Here is a 15,002-nt window from a genome sequence, read left to right as displayed (position 1 = left end):
GTGTTACATGTCACTTGTGCTGTTATAACAGTTTTGGAGTCCTGTGTTTCTCTATGTAGATCTACATGTCTTGTCAACCAGTTTTGCAGGATTCTTGTCAAGTCAGCTCTGCACGCGATGTCCTTGAAGATCTCTAGTGTTAAAGCAAAGTTAAACTTACCTTTACTTCAACAGATCCAATCCCTCACCGGAGCGGGAATCTTCTGCTGGGTGCTGGTCTTCGAACATCTTCATTGACAGGCCTGAGGTGAAGAAACTCCTGTGCAATCACAGGCATCAGTCATACTAGCACACCAGGTCCATGTCAGCAATGTACACTGAGCTGCACATGCACAGCTCAGTTTACATGCCACGCTAGATAGCAAGCAGGCAGGTAAGTGTGAATGGTGTGTACTAGGCTTTAGTCTATCTTTCTTAATTTCTTCTTTCTCTTAACAGACCAAGCTGCTCAACAAAAGTGTCAGTTAGAGGGTTGAAATAAACCATTTACCACTGACAGGGGTGCTTACAATGGTCAGCTTTTAAATTGTTTGTGTAAAAGCTTTATCCCATAAGGAAAAACAAAACTGTTGCTGCAACTGCCAAAAAAGTGTTAGCTGGAGTTTGGCTTTAATTTTGTAGGTCCATCTAAATTTGCTAACACTCCCCTCTCCCCAGATTGACAATGCTGCTGTCCAAAGTTGGCTCTGTTGTTTCTTCATAGATTGGAGCCACCCTAAAGCGGGCCATGCACTTTGCAAATTTTGGGCCATCTCCTGATGAACTGGCTGAAATTGGTTTAGTGGGTGGTCTTGTTGGTCTCCTCCCATCTGACATCAGTCGATTGAAAAATTCAATTAGACAGAACATTTTTGTTCAAACAGCGGTTGCATCCAGTCAGGTGTAGCTGCTGTTTGGGTATTCTGACAATAGTCTAGTGTGGGGGGTTATTCATCCATCTGCGCTGTTAGCATGGATAGCGTATTCTCTTATTTTTTTTCTATTTCAGCTCGTATTTTGTATGGCCAGCAAAGGTGTTACTGGTTGGTTCAGTAGATGAAATTAAAGGATAAAAAAAAACTAAAAAAAGAAAACTAATGCAACTACTTCATTTAAAGAGACACACTATTCTTTTTTTTCAAGAACAATCCATATGCATCCACTACTTATTGGCCCTGTAATCTATTTTTCAATGAAGGTTAAGTTCACCTTTACAGAAAATTTGTAAGGTGAACTTACACTGGTCCCCCCCCCCCCCCCCGTCCCGCGGTACCTGAGTCCCGCGATCACGAGTCGCTGTTTTACCGGACCAGGGTTATGAAATCCCCGAGACTTAATCTCCTAAAAGTATAGATACCTATAGGAGGCATTCTAATCGGTCGGCGCCATCACATGGACGGCGCTGACCAATCAGAACCTGCCTAACCTATCCTGTCAGCGCTGGAAAAGAGAGGAGAAAGCCTCGGGGATTTGAAATCCCCGGACTGGTAAAGCGGCGACTCGATCTCTTACAGCGGGTGATTGCAGGACTCAGGTACCACGGCACTCGCGGAGATGGGCAGGGGGTCCAGTGTAAGTTCATCTTATGCCGTGTACACACGAGCGGACTTTTCGACCGGACTGGTCCGATGGAACAAATCCGCCGGACAATCCGACCGTGTGTGGGCTTCATCGGACCTGCAGCGGACATTTTCGGTCGAAAATCAGACGGACTTTAGATTTGGAACATGTTTCAAATCTTTCCGTCGGAACTGCGCCGGACCCAGTTCCTATCGAGAAAACCACTTGTCTGTATGCTAGTCCGACGGACGAAAACCGACGCTAGGGGAGCTATTGGCTACTGGCTATGAACTTCCTTATTTTTTAAGTCTGACGTTATCACGTACAAATCCGTCGGACTTTGGTGTGATCGCGTGTAGGCAAGTCCAGTCGTAAGAAAGTCTGTTGAAAGTACGCCAAAAGTCAGTCGAAAGTTCTTTAGAAATTCCGTCGGAAAGAGCGTCGGACCTTCGATGCCGAAAAGTCCACCCGTGTGTACACGGCATTACAGATTTTCTGTAAAGGCGAACTTACCGTTTAAATAGTTTCCTACTGTGTTTTCCTGTCTCCTTGCAACATCCCCTTGGCCTTGCAAACTTCTCCTTTTCCCCCTCATCTATGTTTGTTTGGAATGAGCAATCCATGCTAGTTGGGTTCATATGCACTGCTCTGTGCACACTACAAATCCCATAGTCCATAGCTCATCATAGGAGTGAGAAAGAGAAGGTGACTACATTCTTACTTACAGTGGGATCAAGAAGAAGGAATGTAGACACCCTCTAATGCCCTGTACACACGGTCGGATTTTCCGACGGAAAATGTGTGATAGGACCTTGTTGTCAGAAATTTCAATTGTGTGTGGGCTCCATCACACATTTTCCATCAGATTTTCCGACACACAAAGTTTGAGAGCAGGATATAAAATTTTCCGACAACAAAATCCGTTGTCGGAAATTCCGATCGTGTGTACACAAATCCAATGGACAAAGTGCCACGCATGCTCAGAATAAATAAAAAGATGAAAGCTATTGGCTACTGCCCCGTTTATAGTCCCGACGTACGTGTTTTACGTCACCGCGTTCAGTACGATCAGATTTTCCGACAACTTTGTGTGACCGTGTGTAAGCAAGACAAGTTTGAGCCAACATCCGTCGGAAAAAATCCTAGGATTTTGTTGTTGGAATGTCCGAACAAAGTCCGACCGTGTGTACGGGGCATTACAGTAAGTCAGATCACAACAGAAAAAAAAACGAATTTGGAGGTTTGGAGGAGATTGAGATCAATAGAAGGGACTTTTTTGAGTTAAAGTATAACCCCTGTCGGTTTATTTTTTGCAATCTGTGTCCCATTGGGGAGATTTCCCTTCATTTCCTGTCCCATAGCCAAAACACATAACTCTCAAGTGTCCCTGATTTCGAGGAACTTGCACAGATTTGGAGCTTTTGGAAGCCCTTCTGTCCCTTTTTCCTCCTCATTTGTCCCTCGTTTTGGTCAGATCTATATAGTTGAATATTAAAAGTGTACTATTTATCTTTCAAAAAGTGTTTCCCAGTGCTACACCTTTCATGCAATTTCTAAATTTCTACATTTCTAGATTTCAAAAGCAAGTATAAAGGAATAGTAGTAAAAAAAAAGAAAAAAAAAAGCACTTGCGGGTTAAAGTGATTGCAAGGGTTCGTTTTTTTTTAAACAACAAACATATCATACTTACCTCCACTGTGCAGTTCGTTTTGCACAGGGTGGCCCCATACCTCGTCTTCTGGGGTCCCTCGGCGGCTCCTCCCCACATCAGATAACCCCCTTGGAGAAGCGCTCTCCCAAGGGGGTTACATTGCAGGCGCGCTCCTGAGTCCAGCATTCGGTGTCCATAGCCGCCGAATGTATGACTCGGCCCTGCCCCGCCCCCCTGGAGCCCGCGTCATTGGATTTGATTGACAGCAGCGAGAGCCAATGGCTGCGCTGCTATCAATCTATCCGATCAAGAGCCTAGTACCCCGGGCACACATAGCAATAAAAACTTATGGTGTTCTAATCCCCCTCCACCCTATCCAAAACTAAAAAAAAGTTTTGCCTTAAAGTGAAACTAACGTCTCGTTTTTTTGTTATACTTACCTGCTCTGTGAAATGGTTTTGCACAGAGCAGCCCTGATCCTCCTCTTCTCGGGTCCCTCTTTGGTGCTCCTGGCCCCTCCCTCCTGCTATGGGGGCACCCGAGCTGCTGCTCCCTGTGTCCATTCAGACACGGAGCCAAGGTTCGACCCCACCCCCTCTCTCTCCTGATTGGCTAACTGACTTTGATTGACAGCAGCGGGAGCAAATGGCGCCGCTGCTGCGTCTCAGACGACTGAGGAACTCTTGCACATCTGTGGATTGAGATGGGGCTCAGATAAGTATTAGGGGGGGCTGCTGCACACAGAAGGTTTTCTATCTTAATGCAAAGAATGTATTAAGATAAAAAACCTTCCTCCTTTAGAATCAATTTAAAAAGGAGTGCCGCCTGGGCGAAAAAAAATAAAAGTCAGCAGCTACTGTAGCTGCTGACTTTTAAAGTAAGGACGCTTATCTGTCCAGGAATCTCGAGATGTCGGCACCCGAAGCTGATCCGTTCATCGGGTCTGGGTGCAGGGGCCAGCATCTTCACTAAGGGAAACAGGAAGTGAAGCCTTGCGGCTTCACAGCCTGTTTCCTACTGCGCATGTGCGAGTTGTGCTGCACATTCTGAATGGTCCCGCTGTCTTCTGGGACCTGTGTGTCTCCCAGAAGGCAGTGGGGGGGGGGGGGGAGGGGCCGGAAATTGCATAGATCACCGCACAACGATTGGAGCGATCTTTTTCCCGGAAGTGGGAGCGGGTACCTGGTTTTGACAGGTATCGGCTCCCCCCTCCGCCTGAAAGGTGCCAAATGTAGCAGCGAAAGGGGGGGAGGAAGCAAACAACCAGAGCTTCCCCTTTTGGGCGGAGCTCCACTTTAAGTTGTACTTACATACATAATACATACTTAAACACAGTATTTTTATTAAACCAGAGTTTAGTGTCACTTTAAAGCAGTATTAACCATTTTAACTGACAATTGGGCGGTCGTGCGACGCTGTACCAAAATAAAATTGATGTCCTTTTTTTCCCACAAATAGAGCTTTCCTTTGGTAGTATTTGATCACCTCTGTGTTTTTATTTTTTGCGCTATAAGCAAAAAAAGACCGACAATTAAAAAAAAAAAAATTTTTTTTTTACTTTGTGCTATACAACATATCCAATAAAAAAATGTTAAAAAATCTAATTTCTTTATTAATTTAGGCCAATATGTATTCTGCTGCATTTTTTTGGTAAAAAAAGCCCAATAAGCGTATATTGAATGGTTTGCGGAAAAGTTATAGCGTCTACAAACTATGGGATATTTGTATTTATTTTTAATTTTTTTACTAGTAATGACAGCGCTCAGCGACTTATAGCAGGACTGAAATTTTGCAGCATACATTCTGACACTAAGTGACACTTTGTGAGGACCAGTGACACAGTGATCATTGCTAAAAAATATGCACTGTCACTTTACTAATGACACTGGCTGGGTAGGGGTTAAAATCGGGCGATCAAAGGGTTAACTGTGTGCCTAGCCGGTGTTTTACTGAACTGTGTGAGGTGCTTTTACTAGGGGAAGAGATTCAATTTATTCCCTGCTTTGCAGGAGTACAAACTCCATCCCTTCCCACCTGTCTGAAGGGCAATCTGCCTTGCTTACATCTTTTAATCCTTTTTTATTAAAATTGGTTGGAACTTACTACACTAGAGTGGTCGCAAGTGGCGGCCGCTTCATAAGGGGCGCAGGGGCGCAGGGGTGCCGTCCATGCCTAATCCATGCGCCCGGCCTCTAATCTACATGCAGGGCGCTGGACGCATGGATTTCAACGTTTTTTTTTTTTTAAGCACATGATTAGAGCCTGAGACTTCAAAAAAAGGGTGGGTTCGGGGCACAGAGTACTGCGCCCTGAGCCCACCCAGTTGTGTTAAATTAGCAAATTATTATTCGCTAATGTCTTCCTGTTTCTCCTACCGGGCCAATCAGGAAGCGGGTGCTGAGACCCGATTGGCTGGGAGTCCTAAGACCCCATTGGCCGGCAGTCCGAAGACCCGATGACGGAAGGGGGAAGTCGCAGCCGCGACCTGGATGGTGTAAGTGCCAATCGATCAGTGAGCGAGCAGACAGGATTGAATTGGATTGGATGTTGGCTAAACATCAGGCTTCTGTCGAAGGGGGATGACCGAAAAAGGTCTTCTGATTGACATTTGATCAGTCAGAGTGTTCTGGTGGGGAGCCACCCCCCTGTCAGGGTCAGCTCAGTGGGGGAGATCGCTGCACTAACATCCGATTGTTAGTACAGGATCTTCTCCCAAACGCTTCAGGAGCGGGCAGAATGGAAAAAAACTGATAGTGTGTACTTAGTCTGTTCACACTAGAGCAAGTACAGATGTGACTTGAGTTGCACAGAATCACATAACATTGGAAATCACAATGTTTTCAATGGTGCATGTTCACACCAGTGAGTGCAATTTTTAAAAAGGTTCCTGTGCTACTTATGTGCGATTCCAGATTTTGGACTCATACAATATGCAAACTACATCCAAGTTGTGCTAAATAATTTCACTTAGGCTCCATTCACACTCGTGCGACTCCAAAGTTGCACGATTTCCAGTGCGGCTTTGGCGTGCGACTTTGATGCGACTTTTATCCGACGTTACACTCTCTGGTTCAAAGTCGCATCAAAGTAGTGTTGGCACCTTTTCAAAGTCGCTGCGACTTTAAAGTGATCGTAAAGGAAGAAGGTTTTTTATCTTGATGCATTCTATGCATTAGGATAAAAATCCTTCTGTGTTCAGGAGCCACCCTCAGCCCTCCAAATACTTACCTGAGCCCCATCTCTGTCCAGCGATGTCCACAAGTGTCTCGGCCTTCCGGGACTCTCCCTCCTGATTGGCTGAGACACAGTAGCGGTGTCATTGGCTCCCGCTGCTGTCAATCAAAGGCAGTTAGCCAATCAGGAGAGAGAGGGGGCGTGGCCAAACTGCAGCCCTGTGTCTGAATGAACACACAGCGCTGCGGCTCAGCTTAGGTGCCCTCATAGCATGCTGCTTGCTGTGGGGGTACTCGACAGGAGGGAGGGGACAGGAGCACCGGCGAAGGATCTGAGAAGAGGAGGATCCAGGCTGCTCTGTGTAAAACCAACTGCACAGAGCAGGCAAGTATGACATGTTTGTTATTTATAAAGAAAAAAAAATCTTTTAGACTTTATAATCGATTTGAACGGGTGCCATTGAAAAGAATGGGCTGCAACTTGTTATGCAACTTTAATGTCCAAAGTCGCATGTCAAGTCGCACAAGTGTAAATGGAGCCTTAAAATCTGATCAAAATCAGATTGTAGCAGTGTGAACCTAGCCTTAAAAAGTTAGTATCATGGCTTGCCTGTTTTCAGAAAACAAAGAGGTAAGATTTGGCAACAAAATCCTTACACTGTATACAGTGATTGACCTGAAAATTATTTGTTTTCAACAAAAGTGGGACCATTTTTAGGGAAAAAATACTTTTTATAGTAAGTTTATTAAAGCGGACCAAGGATATGTGTGTGTGCCACCCAGGCTGTGTGGGAATGGAGTCCTGTGCTCACCGCTGTGAGTGCTGGCCAGGAAGGGAGCTCATCTATCCTCCAGGCAATGGTAAAGAGTGACTAGGTTTTCCGGGAGCTGCACATCAAGTCAAGACCTGCTGTATGATAGTGAATGGAAGTCTCACCATGGACCCCTGGCAGGCCATGCCCCCAAAACCTTTCACTCCACCCACCGGAGCTTACTCATGGGGAACTGAGTAAGCTCTGATGGGCGGAGTGAAACACGTTGGGGGTGTGGCCTGCGGGGGGATCCAGGCTGAGACTGCCATTCACTATCATACAGCAGGTCTTGACTTGATGTGCAGCTCCCAGGACACCTAGTCACTCTTTATTAAAGCAAAACTATACTCACCTCGGCTCCAGTGATAAGGCGTCCGACCGCTGACATCTTCGGGTGGCTGGCTTCTGGGTCTTGATCGCCGGCCACTTTCATTGGCTGCCAAATTTGTATAGTGAGCTGTGCGTGCGTGGCTCCCTGTACAAGGCAGGTAAGTACCTTTTAATGTAGAAGAGCCAAAGCATTAAAATCCCTGCCTGTTCACCCATTTTTAAGTTTGGCCTAAAGTTCCACTTTAAATACAGTCTGGGACAATACAAGTTGTACAGGAATAGTATAGACCAGGGGTCTCCACACTTTCTAAACAAAAGCCCAGTTTACAGTCCTGCAGACTTTAAGGGGGCAAGACTGTGGCCATTGGGAGTAGAAAAGGTCTCAATGTCAGTGGGGAAAAAGAAATGCCCCGTCTTTGGTGTCAAAGGGAGGAATAGCGCCCCATAATTGGTGTCAGTGGGAGGACTAGTGCCCCATATTTGGTGTCAGTTCGAGGAATAGTGCCCCATATTTGGTGTCAGTTCGAGGAATAGTGCCCCATATTTGGTGTCAGTTCGAGGAATAGTGCCCCATATTTGGTGTCAGTTTGAGGAATAGTGCCCCATATTTGGTGTCAGTTCGAGGAATAGTGCTCCATATTTGGTGTCAGTGGGAGGAATAGTGCCCCATCTTTGGTATCAGTGGGAGGAATAGTGCCCCATCATCAGTATCAGTGGGAGGAATAGTGCCCTATCATTGATGTCAATGGGAGGAATAGTACCCCATCTTTGGTGTAAGTGGGAGGAATAGCACCCCATATTTGGTGTCAGTGGGAGGAATAGTGCCCCATCTTTGGTATCAGTGGATGAAATAGTGCCCCAAGGGCCGAATAAAAGCAAGCAAAGGGCCACATCTGGCCCCTGGGCCACAGTTTGCAGACCACTGGTATAGATCATGGATTACAGCAAATACACAAACACATCAATATCAAAATATGCAGTCACTTGCCCGACGCAGGGGCCCTGCGTGGCTCCAAAACATTGCTGTATGTTTTTCATTTGACCACGGAAATAAAGCTTTGGACCCTTTTGAGGAATCCTTGGTGTGTTGATGACATTTTCTTCACTTTGATTATTCATGGTTTCCAGCCTATGGTCATTACAGCACCCAGCACTACTGAACAGCTGATTTCTTGAATGTGTGCGTGGGGAATATTGCGTTTGGTTTTAAAATAGAATAAAAGAATAGACTTGACCCATTCCCACCTGCCCCAGCTGATCATGTGACCATTGCAATTAGCTGTCACAGTGATCACATGATCGGGAGCTGGTCCTGTTGGCTACTGATCATGAGCGGGCTCCAAGAGCTGTCTTCCACAAGACAACGACGCCTATGCGTGGCACGTGGGTGTAAAGGCCCATCCCTTTGCTGCCACAAATATGTGTTGGGCTGTCGTACAGAGGATAGGTAGGGGATATAAGGTACAAATATATGAATAGATGCTATTTCCAAGGTGGCACCAGTATTGAGAGTATGGCTTCAGGGCTTGACATTCACCAGTTAATACAATTAACCCATTCGCCCCTAATTTATGAAACTTATTAGGATATCCGCAGGCCTCATAACTTATCCTATAAAGTGGAACAGCCTTGCTAACTGGTTCTTTCCAGACATTAAAGGGGTTGTAAAGATAAAAATTTTTTCACCTTAATGCATTCTATGCATTAAGGTGAAAAAACTTTTGACAGTACCGCCGCCCCCAGCCCCCCCGTTTTACTTACCTGACGCCTCGAATCTTCGCTGCTCGTCCTCATTGCAGCTCAGCCTGGTCGCTGATTGGCTGCAGTGGATGGATTGAAAGCAGCGCAGCCATTGGCTCGCGCTGCTGTCAATCACATCCGATGACGCGGCGCGCCGGGGGGCGGGGCCGAGTGATACAGCGAGCGGCTATAGCCGCCGTCTGTATCACGGGAGCGCGCCCGCAAGCACTCACCACCATGCGAGGGAGCTCGCATTAAGGTGGTAAATGCTTGCGGGGAGGAGCTGAAACAGCCGCCGAGGGACCCCAGAAGACGAGGTTCGGGGCCACTCTGTGCAGAACGAGCTGCACAGTGAAGGTAAGTATAACATGTTTGTTATTTAAAAAAAAAAAAAAAATTACCTTTACAACCCCTTTAAGGTCTAAAACTGACCACACATAGAAGAAATGTTGGATGATTCCTGATGAAAAGGCAGAACTTTAAAGCCTCATGCCCACGGACGTTTTTACAGCCGCTTTAATGCTGCATACACACGGTCGGAATTTTCCGTCAAAAAAAGTGTGATGGGAGCTCTTGGTTGGATATTCCGACCGTGTGTATGCTCCATATAACTTTTTCTGTCTGAATTTCCGCCAGAAAAAACTGAGAGCTGGTTCTCTATTTTTCCGACGGAAAAAGTTCTTGATGGAAATTCCGTTCGTCTGTATGCAATTCCGACGCGCAAAAAAACACGCATGCTCGGAAACAATTTGACGCATGCTCAGGAGCATTGAACTTAATTTTCTTGGCTCATCATAGTGTTGTACGTCACCGCGTTCTTGCCTGTCGAAAGTTCAGAGAACTTTTGTGTGACCGTGTGTATGCAAGCCAAGCTTGAGCGGAATTCCGTCGGAAAAAACATCCAAGATTTTTCAGATGGAAATTCCGCTCGTGTGTACGGGGCATTAGGAGCATTTTTCACAGCTTAAAAACGCCTCTCCATGTTAGCCTATGGCCTCATGCTCACCGAGGCATTTAGGAGCTGTAAGTGGCATAGGCGTTGTTAAGCTACAAAAAAAAACCCCAGGACCAGCGCATTCTGAGGCTCCAGCGATAGAGCTGTAAAAACGCCAGACGCCGGTAAAAGGTGTTAAACGCGATTTAACAAGGCTTAACGCTGTATACACAGCGTTAAGCCTCGTTCGGCGTTTCTCTGTCTCTATTCAAAATCAATGGTTCCCTATGGGAGCCCATTGGTTTGAATAGAAGTCGCACCAGAAGTCGGATCAAGATAATCTGGCTTGAGTTGTAACTTGTGTGCTGAGAATCTTGAAGGGGAACCCCACCAAAATTTGCCGTGAGGTTCCCCCCAAGATCCACACCAGACCCTTATCCGAGCATGCAGTGATGAAGGTGAGGATGAGCGAGCGCCCCCCCCCCCCCCGGACCATACCAGGCCACATGCCCTCAACATGGGGGGTTGGTGCTTTGGGGCAGTGGGGCACTGCGCCCTCCACCCCAAAGCACCTTGTCCCCATGTTGATGAGGACAAGGGACTCTTCCCGAGGACCCTTGCCCGGTGGTTGTCGGGGTCTGCGGGCGTTGACTTATCAGAATCTTGAAGCCCCCTTTAACAAGGGGGCCCCCAGATCCCAGCCCCCACCCTAGATGAATGAGTATGAGGTACATGGTACCCCTACCCATTCACCTAAAAAAAAGTGTAAAAAATAAACACACTACACAGGTTTTTTAAAGGATTTTATTAAGGCAGCTCCGGCTCTTCTCCCTGTTCTGGCGACGTCTTCTACCTCTGTCGGTCCTTCTGCCCTCTTGGGTTCTTCTCCTGACTGTGCTGTCCTCTCTCTCTGCTGTCCTCTCTATGTGCTATCTTCTTGCTCTTTTGCTGGGTCTCCTCCCTCTGTTCATCTTCCAATGTGTGCCATCACACATCGGAAGATGAACACATCCATCAGTGCCGCCTTATCAGTGCTCTTCAGTGCTAGCCATCAGTGCAGCCTCATCAGCGCCCATCGGTGAAGGAGAAAAATGACCTGTTTACAAGATTTTATAACAAACTATGAAAACGTTTCTTTTTTTTCTTTTTTCAAAACTTCCGGTCTTTTTTTTGTTTGTTTAGCAAAAGTTAAAAACCCCAGCTCTATTTTTGTGAAGAAAATTTTCATTTGGGTACAGTGTAGCATGACCGCGCAGTTGCAAAGATTTCATCCCTCCTAGATTGTAAGCTCTAATGAGTGGGGCCTTTGATTCCTCTTGTACCAAATTGTAATGCAACTGTACTGTCTTCCTTCATTTTGTTAAGCGATGCGCAAACTGCTGGCGCTATATAAATCCTGTCTAATAATATAATAATAATACAAACGTCTTTCACATTGTCATTATGGGATATTGTTTGTAGAATTTTAATGAAAATACATTTAATCCATTTTGGAATAAGGCTGTAACATAACAAAATGTGACAAAACGAAAGTGCTGTGAATACTTTCCGGATGCACTGTACATGTAAAAAAAAAAATTATTTGAGAAGAGTGCTGTAAGGCCTGATTCACCTATGCATTTTTAGTGCTTTTTGCATTTTGCACTAGAGTCCAAAAAGCACTAAAAATGCATAGCTGTGAATCAAGCCTAAATGTCAGTTGTCGAAAAGCTTTCTGGTATGCATATTTGCCTGTAATAGCCCAGCCCTCCTTGGAGTAAGTGAAACTGAAAGTCAAGCTAGAAGAAAGCCTGAAGCTCTCAGTACAGAGCTCTTGTTTATTCTCCAAGAAAGGATTTTGTTGGTTACCCTAAAAACTGTGACGCTACATTCTAATAGTGGTGAGTATAAACAGTTTTTCTTCATGATCCAGTTGTAGGACTGTCACTTTTATACTACTATATTATAGCTGATTATAGGGCTTCGTCACGTTTCTCGTAGATCTAAGAACAGGAAAGGGCTGGGACCTTTGGGCCGAGACAGCAATCACAACTAAAGACTACTTTCACACTGAGGCGCTTTGCAGGCACTAAAGTGCTAAAAATAGCGCCCTAAAAGAGCCGCTCAATCCACTCCAATGTGAAAGTCCCGAGGGCTTTCACGCTGGAGCGGTGCGCTTGCAGGACGGTCAAAAAAGTCCTGCAAGCTGCATCTTTGCAGTGATATAGGAGCAGTGTGTATTCACCGCTCCTAACGCGCCCCTTCCCACTGAAAACAATGGGGCAGCGCTGCAAACCCGCCGGCAAAGTGCCGCTTTGCGGGCGTTTTTCACCCTTTTTCGGCCGCTAGTGGGGGTTAAATCCAGCTAGTGGCGGAATAGCGCCGCTAAAACGACGGTAAAGCGGTGCTAAATATAGTGCCGCTTTACCTCCGCCACCCGCCCGCCCCAGTGTGAAAGTAGCTTAAAGGCTGCAATTCACTGCTTAAATTTCGTCACAAATCAGACGAAAACTCGAGCCCGGTTGTCCCTGTTGGCATCACCCGGCGTTACAAAAGTTGATTGTTCAATCAACTTTTGTTGAAGGAGACGGGTAGAAAATTGTTAGCTAAACAGTGACAAAATATTGGTGTTTCAAGAAACAATAAATTTTTATAAATATTATTATACAGGATTTATGTAGAGCCGACAGTTTGCACAGCGCTTTACAACAGTAGAGCAGACAGGACAATTACAATACAAATCCATACAGGAAAAATCGGAGGGCCCTGCTCGTTAGAGCTTACAATTAAGGGCCCTTTCACACGTGCGGACCGTTCAGATCCGCCTGGCGTTTTTTTTCAGGCGCACCTGAACGGACACTCCATACATCTCTATGGAGCGACAGATGTCAGCGGGGACATGTCCGCTGACATCCGATCCGCTAAATCCAGACGGATTGTTGTCCTATTTTCCATCCATCTGGCGGATCGGATGAAAACGGACAGGCGGTCCATTTTCATCCGATTCCCCCATAGAGGAGAGTGGAGATCTGACAGGTCCGTCCCTACACAGTGTGCCAAGATGGACTTGTCATCCACCGGCTCAGCGGGGATCGACGGATCGATCCCTGCTGAGCAAGCGGATGTCGGAAAACGGATCCACACGTGTGAAAGGGCCCTTATAGTGAAACTCCATTGCAGGGGATAAATTGAAGAAATGTCCACAAAAAATCCCAGAGTCACACACTTATGGCCACGCACTCTTCAGTTTTTTATTTGATCGGTGTGCGATTCAATTGAATCTGCAAATTTTTGAATAGCTGTACCTTCCCTTTCCGATCAATTTCGATCAGATTCAATCAAACTGAGTCAATTGGCCAGAGCAGAATATTATTGATGGTTTTGTATTGATCAGCAGCACTGAGATACTTTGCACATGAATACAATCAATTTTTCGATCAAACCGATTATGATTTTACATGCTGGAAACAGAGATCGAATTTATGATTGTATGTCCTGATCATATCTTAAAATAGGATTCTGGGCTTTACCTAACTATGTTTAAAAACCGCTCGCCTCTCCTAACACTTTTACGAACTAAACAGTGTAAGAAATGTCTATACTTACTTATTTTCAGGCCTCTCCGGAGTGGTCATGTGATCTCCCCTGTGTCAGCCAGCAGCGGCTGCAGGGAAGAGGAGGGAGCGCTGACATCAGATGGGTCATAGGAGCCTATGGGTGATGTCATGCTCCCATACATAACCAGCTATTGTCGAGTGCTCTCTCCTCTCTTCTGCAGCCAGCGCTGGCTGACACAGGGGAGATCACATGACCAGACCAGAACATCCTTAACCACTTCTGGACCACCTGCCGTCGTTATACGTTGGTACTTTGAAGAGGAGTATTGTTGTTATGGCAGCAGCTAGCTGCCATAACCCCGGTATCCTCTTCTTCAGTGAGCTGCCTGGTTTCAGATAAAAGTGGTCTCTGCGGCGGATTCACCGCAAAATCACTTTTATCGGTGGAGGGAGAGGGCCCCCCTCCCGCCACGCTCTGGTGCCCTCCGCCGCTTACTTGAGCCATCGGCATCTTCACCCTTGCTGGGCATGGAGATGAGTGAGAGGAAGATGGCCCCCACCCGTCTCCATAAAAAATGCAGGGCGGAAGCGACGTCAAAACGTCACTCCGCTCATAGCTCTTAAAGGGCCATTTTTAAAAAAAATATTTTTTTAAATGACAGAATTTTTTTTTTATTGCATTTTTGTATTAATATGAGATCTGAGGTCTTTTTGACCCAGAGCTCATATTTAAGAGGTCCTGTCATGCTTTTTTTCTATTACAAGGGATGTTTACATTCCTTGTAATAGGAATAAAAGTGACATCATTTTATTTATTTTTTTTAAAAACAGTGTAAAAATAAAAAATAAAAGGTAAAATAAATAAGAAAAAAAAAATGTAAATGCGCCCCATCCCGACGAGCTCTTGTGCAGAAGCGAACGCATACGTGAGTAGCGCCCGCATATGAAAACAGTGTTCAAACCATGTGAGGTATCGCCGTGATTGGTAGAGCATGAGCAATAATTCTAGCCCTAGACCTCCTCTGTAACTCAAAACATGCAACCTGCAGAATTTTCTAAACATAGGCCTATGGAGATTTTTAAGGGTAAAAGTTTGTCGCCATTCCACGAGCGGGCGCAATTTTTAAGCGTGACATGTTAGGTATCAATTTTCTCGGCGTAACATTATCTTTCACAATATAAAAAAAATTTGGGATAACTTAACTGTCGTCTTATTTTTTTAATTAATGTAAGACCGCTGTGCAAATACGGTGTGACAGAAAGTATTGCGACGACCGCCATTTTATT

General features: G+C 45.7%; 1 protein-coding gene across 2 annotated transcripts in view; it reads left to right on the top strand.

Moving 5' to 3' along the window:
• The first annotated feature begins 236 nt into the window (after window positions 1–236).
• The window catches only part of CALCOCO2 (calcium binding and coiled-coil domain 2), a 137,349-nt gene continuing 122,583 nt past the window's right edge, over window positions 237–15,002 (top strand). Inside the window, exon 1 of one of the 2 annotated variants that reach the window (XM_073608053.1) lies at window positions 237–373. The gene's annotated coding sequence lies outside the window, so the exon portion shown is untranslated. Of the gene's footprint in view, window positions 374–11,911; window positions 12,060–15,002 lie in introns of those variants that run through there. The other variant, XM_073608050.1, reaches the window with a different exon arrangement.

This window comes from Aquarana catesbeiana, linkage group LG12, assembly GCF_042186555.1.
Source record: "Aquarana catesbeiana isolate 2022-GZ linkage group LG12, ASM4218655v1, whole genome shotgun sequence".
Taxonomy (NCBI): Eukaryota; Metazoa; Chordata; class Amphibia; order Anura; family Ranidae; genus Aquarana; species Aquarana catesbeiana.
This window is presented reverse-complemented; position numbering and strand designations above follow the sequence as displayed.